This window comes from Adiantum capillus-veneris, chromosome 7 (assembly GCF_014529385.1).
Source record: "Adiantum capillus-veneris isolate H3 chromosome 7, ASM1452938v2, whole genome shotgun sequence".
Taxonomy (NCBI): Eukaryota; Viridiplantae; Streptophyta; class Polypodiopsida; order Polypodiales; family Pteridaceae; genus Adiantum; species Adiantum capillus-veneris.
Window position 1 is genome coordinate 123,681,679 of NC_140937.1, and position 11,144 is coordinate 123,692,822.

Here is an 11,144-nt window from a genome sequence, read left to right on the forward strand (position 1 = left end):
TGATGACAAGTCAATCCAAAGGTGAGTACTCTATCCATGACTTCATAAGTCTATATGAACCTTAGATCTGGTCGTGTACTAGAAAATCAGGGCACCTCTAGTAGAGTATCCACAGAAGAAAGCGTGAATCAAGGCAATTCCTTGCACACAATTCTTGAAGAAGTCTCAGAAACTTTTTCAGACTCAACATTCGAAATGTCTTCTTACTCGACTCACTCAGAAATCGGAACGACAATGCGCTATAAGCATATACTATCTTTTTACAAGACTAACCGTCATGGAGCCCAGGTTTACTTGGATCCTAATGAAGAGTATGCTATTCGCATTGATGACCTTGGTATTGAGTTCGAAGAAGAGATTAGGGCAAACAAACAAGGAAAAATGTACATAGACAGAAATAGAACTCAATATGTACAAGTTGAAAACCCTGATGTGGTAGACAAATGGGGGTTAGAAGTAAACACCATAATCCCAGATATGTCAGCAAAAGAAGGACTACCAAATTTAAAATTTGAGGGATACGATCAAGTAGACTTGAAGCCTTTGAAACGACTTAGTACGGATAATCCTAGGATTGGGGTCTATTGTTGGGAAGATAGAAACATAAAAGATCTTTTATGGACTTCGCATGCCAAACCAAGACAACTAACGGCCCTGAAGATCATCTATATCTTCAAGATCAAATATAAGGGATTAGTAGACTTACCAACTTACCTGTTTAGGTATTGTTATAATAACAACTTTGTTATGATGACTCGTGAGGAGGTAGAACAAACCAAATACCAAGGGTATTCCATACGGGATTGGATATTGGGGCAAGGACCATAGACAATTCCAAGAGATGAACACCGTGAGAGATCATTTGAGAGTAATGTGAAGAAACCAGAAACCACCTCATCACATAGAAAACTAGGTGACACTAAGGCTAGTCCAGGGCTACATAAGTCACTATTTCCAACAGACTGGTTTGAAGCACTCGAAACAGGATCAACTGCTAAAAGACCTGGAGTTGAACCAAACAGACGCGTCAGACCAGTCGATTTTTAGAATTGGGTTAGAAAATACAGTGGATCAGGGGATCCATACGACCACTTAGCAAGCTTTAACACTAGAATGGTAACAGGACACTTTTATGTCCTTGGACACATTTTTGTCCTGTTAAGTGACCATTTTTCTTGAATTATTTGAAGAGTATGAAAATGAATTTCTTATATCCACAAAGTTGCCTTATGATATGAAAAAAACTTAGCATTTTTTTTTGAGTATCGATCTCACCATTAACCTTACTCTTGCACAAGATTTTGGAACCTAAACTGTGTGAAAAAACGGGTCCTGTTTTTGGCTTTTTTTCAATTTTTGGCAACTATACCGCTCTAAACTTCATGTTTGTGAGGTTTAGATGGCTAGAGGTTAGGCCTTCATAGTTATCAACATGTTTTGATGCTTGTAGGGAGAGCTAAGTGTTAAAATTGAAAGTTATGACCAATTTACAAGAATTGCATAATCCTGTTTTTTGGCCAAAATTAGCACTTTTATGATTTTTTTGGTGGCTTTCTTGATATCCAAATTCAATTTTGATTGTGTAAGTGTAATGTATAACATAAATCTAATCTTCCTTGAGTTTTGGGGGACCTAATATGCTATATAGCATAGTATATGATGATCATTGAGTTTTTTGATTGCTGAAGAGTACGATACATTTTAGAGTAGCAAGTATAACTTTCTCAATATTGCTAGTTTCTTAGGCCAATTGTTTGTCTTTTGTAGGTAGTAACCATATCTAATCATAGACTACAAACTTGGCTAGATATTGAGTAGTTTCTATGGGTTTCTAGAGGTCATAATGCTAAACCCAGTTTTTTCATGTTTGCTGTATTTAGCACTTTATCATTGCCCCCAAGGTTCCAATTGTAAGAGATCCATTATCCTTTTGACATGCTCCGTGGCTCCTTTTGAATCCAAAGGCCCAAAGGGAACTAAGAAAACATGTATATAGTATCTGTATTGAGCATGACTATAGAAACTTTGATGATAGGTCCGCAGAATGGCAAAAATACAACTTTTTTGTACCTTTTTTTTTTGCCCAAAAAATAGTGAGGTAAAAGCAACCATATGTTTTGGTCACCAACCCATTGAAGTTAACGGGGAATTTTATCTCATATCCTACAAAAATCTCCACTCTTATTTATATGCAATCAACCGTAAGAAAGTGCTGTTTTGGGCAAAATGCACTGGTCCATCAACTTTGGAGGCTTGTAGTAACCAAGGGATGAGAAAAATTACAAGTTTCTCATTTTTTCCATATGTAGTAGCTATTGAACTATAAGCTCATGAAAGGATTTTTCAAAATGAGTGGATCTACTATGGTTTTGGAAAATTTTCCCAAAACCCTGAAAGGACATTTTTATGTCCTGTTAGGTTATCATTCTAGTATTAAGCAAGTGCTAAGAGCAGAACGTATATTCGATTTCCATACTCAATTCGAGGGGTTTGGAATGACATTAGAATGAAAAGCATTGACATGGTTCCAAAACATTCCACCAAGGTCAATCATGGACTTGAACACATTAGATCAAGGATTTGTAGTTGATTGTTCCAAAACAGGGATCAAACATAATATGGTAGCTCAAATCTACAGCTTTAAACAGAAACATGGTGAGTCTGTTAGGGATTGTGCAACTCAAATCAAACAATACATTGCCAAATGCCAAGGTCTAGAGATACCTCCAAAAGAACGACTTGTATCCTTGTTTCTAGAGGGAGTGCTAAACAAAGAACTTCATGCTATACTCTATAGTAAAAAGCATACAACCCTAGAAGCATGCGTGTTAGATGCTATTGACTTAGGGGACAATTGCAAAATTTTCAACGAAGAAGATGTCCCTAAGGATAACCAAAGTGAGAAAAAAACATCCACTAAACCAGCACAAGTGGGAACGGATGCTGTAGCATCACTCTCAGTCATACAAGATATGCTTAAAAGGATGAACGACATGATGAACAACATGCAAAAAGCACCTATGAGGGGACCAGGAGAAGGGATACCTCCACAAGGACAACCAACTAGGCCACAAAAATGGTGTGCAATCGAGAGTAAATGGACCAACCATGAGACCCACGATTGCTACTTTAGACCAAAGTATGATGGGAATGTTCAGTACGTGCCCATGAGGCCACAAGGACAACCCATGTACAAATATCAGCCTATATATGGCCCAAGCTCAAAGACCACCAATGGATATGGAAAGACCTCAACCTGTGTTGGGACAACAACCTTCGTATCCAGGACACAATGCAGTGCTGTAAAGTACATGCACTCTGAAGGAGTCATAGATGAACAAGCATTAGTGCCTGTCACTCCCTATGCAGAGCCTAGTCCATCTACAGTAATGGTAGAAGGAGATTGGTATAATTCACATCCACTACCAATGGAAGAAATCGTGACTTATGCTCCACCAGAGCTCGCACCAATGTATTATGTAGCTAATCAAGGTGTCAGACCTCCCATGGTAAGACCCATGATGAAGCCAAGAATAAGAAACTTTCATAATTGTGGTGTTGATGAATGTCCAAAGCTTGACAAAAACCTCAAACCAGTTGAAGCCTATTGCATACAATGTTGCAAAAAGGGAGGACACTTTTCGGAAGATTGTCGTAAAAATCTTTTGAACAAGGGTAAAACCGTAGTAAACGTAGTCCAAGTGATACCTAGTAGCTCATGAAAGAGTGAACCGATTGTCCCAATCAAGGTAGTCACTAGAGCCCAGGCCAAGAAAAAGAAACACAACTCCTCTGATGATTCGAAAAATACAAAAGTTTCCTCTCAAAGAATCAAAAGGAGCAGAAGCAAAAGATATGAGATGAGAAAACAAAAACAACGCGTAGAAATCAAGGACAAAGCAAAAAAGCCATTCCAAGAAAATTTGAAAGAAATTGGAAGTGAATTCAAGGAAACAACCGTGAAATCTGAAGGATCCATTCTGGTTGATAAAATTTTTGAACCTATTAATGCCGCCTTGGAAGCCTACCAATCAGGACTTAAAGCAGACCAAAACATTGAAAACAAATGGAAAAACTATCCTTCTCCAGACATGGAAGCAGGTAAGCTCGAAACTTATCAAAATTTGGTAAGAATCACGCAAGAAATGCTAGAAAAACAAAAACCCAAGCTTGAAAGTATTGCAAAACCTGAAGAGCTTGTGGTAAGAGACACTAAAGAAAAATCTGATGTGGTGGCAGAACCCCTCCTTGAAACAAAAGAACTAGAGCTTATAGTGTCTGACAACGAAGATACCTTAGACGGAATTCCATTTGTAGAGGGAAGACTGGCCAGGACACTTATGGAAAAAAGTGAGAGAGATCAATGATAGGAGCCTAACTCTAAAGTCAGCTCCTATAGAGGAAGTCTGGTTGGATAACCTACCTTCTGATATGAACGTGGATGTACAATCCTTGTACGGGGATTGCAGATCTGAAGCTTCTGTAATGTCAAAACAATTGGCCTTGAAAACATTACCTTCTTACTTGAGAGATAACAAAGATGAATCCATCGTGTGTAAGACCACTCAAGTAAAACGAGCTGAATAGACCTAGAAGTACACAACATTCATTCAATCATATTTACACCCATCCAATGCACTCTTACCTTGGGAGAACTGTTAAAACTCAGACCATACTTATGGAATGATTTATAGAAAACCCTAGAGAAGGTGGGGATAATGGGGTTAATCTCAAAAAATTTGGAAAATTTGAAAAATGAAATGGACAACAAAGAGATTCGATTAGTTTCCATGAACAAAGTTGGAGAATATTCTGAAGGAGAAGAAGGAAACACCACCCTCCCAATGAAATATAATGACATTGAAACCATGGCAATACTGGATAGTGGAGCAGGAATCCTAGGGACAACCAGCCATTAGACAAACTCAAATGAAATTACAATTGGCTAACGGACACATTGAGAGACCTTTAGGGCTTCTTGAAAAGGTGATAGTCAATTCCTGTGGAATTGAATATCAACACACTTTTGCCATAGTAGACTTTCGGAAAAAACTCAACTATGAAATCATATTGGGAAGACCTTTCATACGACAGGTACTGCTTATCCAAGGTTGGGAAAATAATTATTTGTACTTGAAGCAAGTGGGATCTATAACAAGAGTAAATCTAAAAGATCACACTTATAGAGATGTCTTGAAAACACCCATCCAAGAGTTTGATTCAGTCTCTTCGGCTGAAACTAAACTTCCATCCTGGTTAAACAAAGACACTCCTATTAGATGTGTGGAGCTTTAGAAAATGGAAGATTAAGACGAGAAGAATGTATCGAAGAAAAGGGACTGCACAGACAAAGCCTATGTACCAGAACCCTTTTCGGAGCATTTGTTTGAGTCATTTGAGTGGACTCAAATTTTAGCAACAATGGATGTATGTGTGAATACGTCTATGCTACTCAATATTGCAATGAGGATGGCTACCACATAATTCCCATCCAAATGATTTTAATCCTCAACATTGAAGACGAAGATGAAGAACCCAAGGACTTAACGAAAGCTCAACAAGTCTTTTCGGACCTCTATTACGATGCAACTGATGAGTTACATGAACTCAACTACCTCAAAATGTTGGGGGTCAAAAAAAGAGTATATGAGAGCTAAGATACTCTTGAAAGGAGGGGAGGAAAAGTTTTTTAACTTTCCAGACCAGAAATCAAGAAGACAAAAATGGTATAGACAAAAAAGAGACATGAGAACTATGAAAACACGACCTATGCCATCAGTCTCTAGTAAAACACAATTCCTGATGCAGATATATGCAAATGATTGTGTCAAGGACAAAATAACTGGCATATATCCTTCAAACAAAAATTCAAAAATGTCTCAAACATCGAGAAAAGCAAGGAAGGGTACTCAAGCAAACCCACAGGATAAGAAACCACTCATGGCTCGGGTCGAGCGGAAAAAGAAATATCAAGAGTTGAAAAAATCTCTAAAGGAGATATACACAACCGAAATGGAAGCCATGGAAGAGGATGGTAAGGATGTAATGCGTGTTCCATCCCATAACAAAAAGTATACTCTCCAAGATCAAAAAATTATAGTCAAACAACCTGTTAGGGAACTACAGAAACAAGGTGAGTCTTACGAAGGACCTGAAAACACTAAAAGGATAGACTTGACTGAACTAGGAGAAGATCCCATACCTGCTTACATTGTGAACGACCTAACAGAAGAAGAAGAAGGAATTTTTCTAAGATTGTTAAAGGAATACCGAGATATCTTCGCTTGGTTGTACAAGGATCTCAAGGGTGTTGATCCAGAAATCTATCAACATACCATACCCATGGGAGATGATGCAAAACCAAGTAGACAGAAGCCATACACGTATAATGAAACATTTTCCAGGAAGATAAAAGAAGAGATTGAAAAACTAAAGAAAGCTGAATTCATTTATGAAATTGAACACATATATTGGGTGTTTCCAATTGTGGTAGTACCCAAGAAGAATGAAAAATTACGAGTGTGTATTAATCTCAAAAAAGTGAATGTAGCTACCATTAGAGACAACTTTCCCTTTTCGATAACTGAGCATGTTTTAGAACGAGTTGCAGGAAAAAAATTTTATAGCTTCTTAGACGGCTTTTTGGGATACAATCAACTTTTGGTTGACCCAAAAGATCAACATAGAATTGCTTTTGCAACAGAATGGGGTATATTTGCCTATCTGGTTATGCTATTTGGGTTAACTAATGCTCCAGCCACATTTCAAAGGTTGATGAGCCATGCTTTCAAAGAATATCTTAGGAAATTCTTAGAAGTATATATGGATGATCTACGTGTACATTCATCAATACGGGCTGATCATTTTGAACACCTCAAAAAGGTATTCGAAAAATGTAGACTTTATAGGATTTGCTTAAATCCTGAAAAGTGCACATTCATGGGAAGACAAAGAAAAATTCTTGGATATATAGTGTCTAAATATGGCATAGCTACTGATATTGAGAAGATTCATGTCATTGTTGATTTGCGTAGACCAACAATAGTCAGGGGGGTACAAGGATTCATGGGGCATTGTGGATATTACCAATGGTTCATCTACATGTACGCTATAATTGCAAAACCCATGTATAGCTTGATTACACACGTTGAATGGACCGAGGCATGTGAAGAATTCTTCATGAATCTTAAGCAAACTCTCACCTCAGCTCCAATATTGAAAGCACCATATTGGAATAAGTCTACGTACATGTAGATGCTTCCAATTTTGCTATCGGTTGTATACTAGCTCAACCAGGAGATGGGAAAATTGACTTTCCTATTTCTTATGCTAGCCGAAAATTGAACATGGCGGAAAAGAATTACACCAAAATCAAAGGGGAAGGATTAGGAATAATCTATGCCGTTAAAAAGTATAGACATCATCTATTAGCCAACAAGTTTGTGTTCTTTGTGCACCACCAAGCTTTGTTGTATTTGGTCAACAAGACATGCAGCACAGGAAGAATAGTGAGATGGTTCATCATTCTTCTGGAATTTGATTTCACTGTGGTTGTAAAAAGAGGCACTACACATCAACGAACGGAACATTTGTTAAGGATTGTTTCAGGAGAACCACCTAAAGGGGTAGATGATGATCTACCAGATGCCTATTTGTTCTCCATGGAAATGATACCTCGATGGTCGAAAAACATTGTGTCATTGATGACAATAGCTCAAGTGGATTCACAAATACCACTTCCTATCACAATCGGATTAATCGAGCAATCCGCTATGTATCAATTACTATCTGTCAGGCTATACAAAAGAAATCGGTATGGGATATTGCTTTTATGCATTAATCTTGAAGAAAAAGAATAGTACCTAAGGCAAGAACATGTTACCATAGTAGGGCTTCACTCTGTGGAAGACCAAACTATGCAACAAATCTTGAGACTTGGAGTATTTTGGCCGACTATGAGGAGAGATGTTAGATCTTTTGTAAAGGATTGTCCTCAATGTCAAAAACAAACACCCATACCTCATGTAAAATTGTTTCAAATGTCACCTGTTCCTAATGGAGTAACTATTTAGTTACTTACTTATCGAGCCGAGCATTTCCTGAGGATATGAGTAAATGCCGTCAAAGAGCAATTGAAACTGAAGCAAGAGACTATGCTCTTATTGGCAATCAATTGTATCGGAGAGGAAAGATCAACATTTATGTCTTTGTGCAAATGAAGGCGAGTATATTTTGATTATAGAACAAGCACATGCTTGATTAGCTGGAGGTCACTTTTCTAGTGAGACCACCGCAAGAGCAATCTTGATGGTAGGCATATGGTGGCCAACACTTTTTGCAGATGCCAAAGAATATGTTCGAAGGTATGATGCTTGTCAACGAGCAAAAATGCCAATACGAGTAGATAGCATGCCCTTAAGACCATTGATGGGGGCTAGAGCTTTCGCAAAATGGGGTATAGATTTTGTTGGACCAATACAGCCACCTGCTTATAGAACCCAAGCTCAATATATCATTGTAGCTATGGACTATTTGACCAAGTGGGCTGAGGCTAAAGAAACTCAAAAGAATGATGCCTGAGCCACTGCTGCATTCTTTTATGAGTATGTATTCACGAGATATGGACTACCAATAGAAATTTTCAGTGATGGGGGAACTCATTTCCTCAATGAGTTAATCGAGTATTTGCTTAATGAGTTTATGGTCATCCATAACAAGTCAGCTCCCTATCACCCACAAGCAAATGGACAAGATGAGCATACAAATAAAATTCTTAGCTCAGTGCTGACTAAAGTGGTTAGTTTAAGAAGGACAAATTGGGAAATGAATCTCCATGCTGCTCTATGGGCTTATCAAGTTTCATTCAAAATAGCTTTAAATGCTACATCCTTCAACCTTGTTTATGGTCTTGATGCCATACTTCCAATAGAATTTCTATTGCCGGAATTAAGGGTAGCATAGAATCTTGAGTGGATTCGACATGAATTATCAGAAAGACTTGAAGAGTTGGAAAAGCTAGATGAGCAAAGGCTAACTGCTGTAGCTCACATCTATGCACAAAAGTGGAAACAAAAACAATTTTTTGATTCCCACTTAATCACAAAATAATTCAAAACAGGGGACTTAGTTTTAGTCTACTCCCTTAAGCAACACATTCCCAAGTTTAAGAAAAAGAGAAACATACCATTTATCATTGAAGATGTATCTCCAAGTGGAGCAGTAAAATTGTCCACCCTAGATGGTGAACAATGGCTACTTGGATTAGTGGATGTCGTTTAAATAAATACACTTTGTTGCTAACCAATGAATTACTAGAAAAAATGCATGTAGCCAAGCAAAGGAAGATTAAACGACAGTAGGTTATTGATGAAGCCCAAGAGGAAGCTCGGCTTTGGGTACTCAAGTGGAAAGCTGCTCTCAAGAATCAACAGATACTAATTCCCATCAACACTCTAGATGACCGATAATGGGAATTACCTAAAGACGTAGTTTCAACAGATGATGACTCGTTAGACAGAATGGATCTGTGCATCAAAGTACAACTCAACAATCATAGCACCAATGCTTTGATCGACGCAGTAGATAGAGTAAGTGCAGTAAGGTATTCCACGTACAAAAAGGAAACAAGTGAAGCATTGCCATCCGGAATAGCAACAATCGAAGGATGCAACAAGAACCCAACTCCAACATTGGGAGTAGTCAACTTGAACGTGATAGTACATGGATGTTCATGTCCTCATCAATTTGTATGCTTACCAGATGAACACATGAATGAGACAATGATTCTTGGAATTCCCTGGATGCGAACATACAAAGAAATACCAAATTGGGATACAAATTAGCTAAATCTATCACCTAAAGGAGTGCAAGTCATTGTTTCAATTGCACCAAGCAATGATTTTGATAGCCAAAGAAATAGATATAATGACTAAATATAACACTGACCGAGCGAATTCCAAACTTGCCAAGGTTAGAAAAGGTGAGAGGGATGGGAGTAACTTTAGAGCGGAATGAAGAGGGGGAAGGGGAAAAAATTTGCACAAGTGGTAAACACCAAACGCGTTTCGCAATTTAAGCTCTTCATTGGTGTTACCCTTTTAAAAGGAGTAGGAGGGTTTAAATAGGTTTTCACCTAAGGGAGGAGGGGTTCCCAAGGTAGTAGGTACAAAGTTTAATAGAGGAGGAAGCCTCTTCAATAGAGGGGAATTAACTCTAAAGTGGGGTGGGAAAAGGAGGGAAAGAGAGAGGTTTAAATAGTGCTTATAGGTGGTACAAAGAGAAAGGGATTAAGATCAAAATTAATGGAGGGTGGAAAAAGGAGGGAAAGAGAGAGGTTTTAAAGAGTGCATTTAGAGGGTACAAAAAGTGACTTTGACCAAAAATAATGGAAGGTTGGGAGGGGGGGGGGGGGGGGTGTTTGGTGAAAGTTGACAAACTCTTTTTTAGGTGGTATTCTTTTAGGGGGGGCAAAAAAGGGATCGAAGAGGATGAAAAGGGACTGAAGTAAAGATAAATGAGGAGAAGGTAAAGCTAGGGGAGGGAGGGGAGGAGAGGGTGGGGGGAGGAGTTAGGAGAAGGGGGGGAGGCAAGGAGATGGGGGAGTAGGGCTCTTTTCTGAGAGAAGGTTTCCCAAATTGGGTGCATTAAGCCAACAGATTATCGGTTTGGAAAAAGAAGGGAGTTCATAGTTGTTTTCTAGAATGCTAGAAAGAGGTTGGTTAATGGAGCGGGCTAAATTGACTTTTCGGGTAAGGGGTGAAAAGGGGATTTTGACAATGGAAGGAGGGGCAATCTTGTGGTTACCTCCTAAGAGATAAGAGGGCCTGGATGCATAGGTTACATAAAAAAAGCACGCTTTCAAAAAAGGTGCAAGGTACCTTTATCCCTCAGTCGGTGGAAAAATAGGTCGCGAATAGAAATGAAACCCTCAAGCAAGTTTTCCCTGATGATATATCTCTTGAGCTCCGATAGAATAAAGGCATTTTTTTGGTGGGTGGGGTGCCAAGATTGACATGGGATATAGTGTAGACCCATCAATCTACACCAAAATTGTAAACTTTTGACATTAATTTGGGAACCTGCATGGGAATATTAGGAGCATATGTATGTAAATCACTGCATCATAATGCTTGTTTAGTATGATT